General features: G+C 32.1%; 1 non-coding gene across 1 annotated transcript; it reads left to right on the plus strand.

Annotated features, from left to right (window-relative positions):
- The first annotated feature begins 447 nt into the window (after nucleotides 1–447).
- LOC112774916 (small nucleolar RNA R71) lies at nucleotides 448–555 on the plus strand. The gene has a single exon (XR_003189370.1). It is a non-coding gene; the product is annotated as a small nucleolar RNA R71 (small nucleolar RNA).
- Nucleotides 556–3,084: the final 2,529 nt, after the last annotated feature.

Here is a 3,084-nt window from a genome sequence, read left to right on the forward strand (position 1 = left end):
CCATGAGAGATTTGGGTGATTTCTCCATGAGGGGTTATAGGTGTTTCCATAAGGTTCACCCATGTAATTCACCTATGCTATTGCAGGGTTTTCAGGATCATAAGCTTCTTCTTCAGAAGATGCCTCTTGAGTACTGTTGGATGCAGCTTGCATTCCATTCAGACTCTGAGAAATCATATTGACTTGCTGAGTCAATATTTTATTCTGAACCAGTATGGCATTCAGAGTATCAATTTCAAGAACTCCCTTCTTCGTAGGCGTCCCATTACTCACAGGATTCCTCTCAGAAGTGTACATGAACTGGTTATTAGTTACCATGTCAATGAGTTCTTGAGCTTCTGCAGGAGTTTTCTTTAGGTGAATGGATCCACCTACAGAAGTATCCGATGACATTTTAGCCAATTCAGATAGACCATCATAGAATATATCCAGGATAGTCCATTCTGAAAGCATGTCAGAAGGACACTTTTTGGTCAGTTCTTTGTATCTCTCCCAGGCTTCATAGAGGGATTCACCTTCTTTCTGTCTGAATGTTTGAACATCCACTCTAAGCTTACTCAGCTTTTGAGGAGGAAAGAACTTGGCTAAGAAAGCCTTGACCAGCTTATCCCAAGAGTTCAGGCTATCTTTGGGTTGAGAGTCCAACCATATTCTAGCTCTGTCTTTCACAGCAAAAGGGAAAAGCATGAGCCTGTAGACTTCAGGATCTACTCCATTAGTCTTAACAGTATCACAGATCTATAAGAATTCAGTTAAGAACTGAAAAGGATCTTCAGATGGAAATCCATGAAACTTGCAGTTCTGCTGCATTAGAGAAACTAATTGAGGTTTTAGCTCAAAATTGTTTGCTCCAATGGCAGGAATGGAGATGCTTCTTCCATGTAAATTGGAATTAGGTGCAGTAAAGTCACCAAGCATCCTCCTTGCATTATTATTATTTTCAGCTGCCATCTTCTCTTCCTGTTCGAAAATTTCTGAAAGGTGCTTGCTGGATTGTTGTAATTTAGCTTCTCTTAGTTTCCTCTTCAGAGTCCTTTCAGGTTCTGGATCTGCTTCAACAAGAATGTTCTTGTCTTTACTCCTGCACATATGAAAAAGAGGGACAGAAAAATAATAATAATAGGGGTCCTTTTTACCACAGTATAGAGGTCCCTGTGTGAGTAGAAGAAAAGAAGAAGAAAAAAATTCGAACACAGATGGAAGAGGGGGTTCGAATTTGGGTGAGATGAAGTGTTAGTAGATGAATAAATAAATAGAAAGAGATAAGAGAGAGAGAGAGAATTTTCGAAAATAATTTTTAAAAAAGAGTTAGTGATTTTCAAAAATAGTTTTTGAAAAAGGTTAGTAATTTTCGAGAATTAAAATCAAAAATTAAAATAATTAGTTAATTAAAAAGAAATTTTGAAAAAGAGGGAAGATATTTTCGAAAATTAGAGAGAGGGAGTTAGTTAGGTAGTTTTGAAAAAGATAAGAAACAAACAAAAAGTTAGTTAGTTAGTTGAAACAAATCAATTTTGAAAAGATAAGAAGATAAGAAGTTAGAAAGGATATTTTAAAATCAAATTTTGAAAAAGATAAGATAAAGAGATATTTTTGAAAAGATATGATTGAAATTAGTTTTGAAAAAGATTTGATTTTTAAAATCACAATTAATGACTTGATTCACAAGAAATCACAAGATATGATTCTAGAACTCAAAGTTTGAATCTTTCTTAACAAGCAAGTAACAAACTTGAAATTTTTAAATCAAAACATTAATTGATGATGTTATTTTCGAAAATTAGGAGATAAAGATAAGAAAAAGATTTTTGAAAAATATTTTTAAAATTTTCAAAAATAAATAAGAAAAATGAAAAAGATTTGATTTTTGAAAAAGATTTTGAAAAAGATAAGATTTTTAAATTGAAAATTTGATTTGACTCATAAAAACAACTAGATTTTAAAAAGTTTTGAAAAAGTCAACTCAAATTTTCGAAATTTATGAGTGAAAAAGGGAAAGATATTTTTTTGATTTTTGAATTTTTTTTATGATGAGAGGGAAAAACATGAAAAAGACTCAATGCATGAAAATTTTGGATCAAAACAATGAATGCATGCAAGAATACTATGAATGTCAAGATGAACACCAAGAACACTTTGAATGTCAAGATGAACATCAAGAACTTATTTTTGAAAAATTTTTAATGCAAAGAAAACATGCAACACACCAAACTTAAAAATTTTTCATGTATAGACACTATGAATGCAAGAATGCATATGAAAAACAAGAAAAGACACAAAACATGAAAACATCAAGATCAAACAAGAAGACTTACCAAGAACAACTTGAAGATCATGAAGAACACTATGAATGCATGAATTTTTTGAAAAATGCAAGATGAATATGCAATTGACACCAAACTTTCAACTTGACTCAAGACTCAAACAAGAAACATGAAATATTTTTTATTTTTATGAATTTTTTAATTTTTTGGATTTTTGTATATTTTTTTCGAAAAAACATATAGGAAAAAGAAAATAAGGATTTCAAAATTTTTTAATATGAATTTCAGGAATCTTGTATTCTTAGTCTAAAGCTCCAATCCGAGGGTTAGGCATGGCTTAATAGCCAGCCAAGCTTTAGTATGTAACTCAGACATGCCACGGCTGACATTCCAATTAACTTGCCTCTATGCTGATGGTTGGAAGCCCTTATCCAAAAGAATTAGACATGGCTTTACAGCCAGCCAGGCTTCAACATGCTTCATGAAACTCTAGAATTCATTCTTAAAAATTCTGAAAAAATATATTTTTGAAAAGATTTAATTTTTTTTTTCGAAAACAGATGAGAAATTTTTGAAAGGTATTTGAAAAATTTTTGAAAATAAAACAAAAAGAAAATTACCTAATTTGAGCAACAAGATGAACCGTTAGTTGTTCAAACTCGAACAATCCCCGGCAACGGCGCCAAAAACTTGGTGCACGAAATTGTGATCTCAGGTAATGGCGCCAGAAACTCTGTACGCATGTCTTAATAAATCATTTTTCATTCACAACTTCGATACAACTAACCAGCAAGTGCACTGGGTCGTCCAAGTAATAAAC

The sequence above is a fragment of the Arachis hypogaea genome, chromosome 18, assembly GCF_003086295.3.
Source record: "Arachis hypogaea cultivar Tifrunner chromosome 18, arahy.Tifrunner.gnm2.J5K5, whole genome shotgun sequence".
Taxonomy (NCBI): Eukaryota; Viridiplantae; Streptophyta; class Magnoliopsida; order Fabales; family Fabaceae; genus Arachis; species Arachis hypogaea.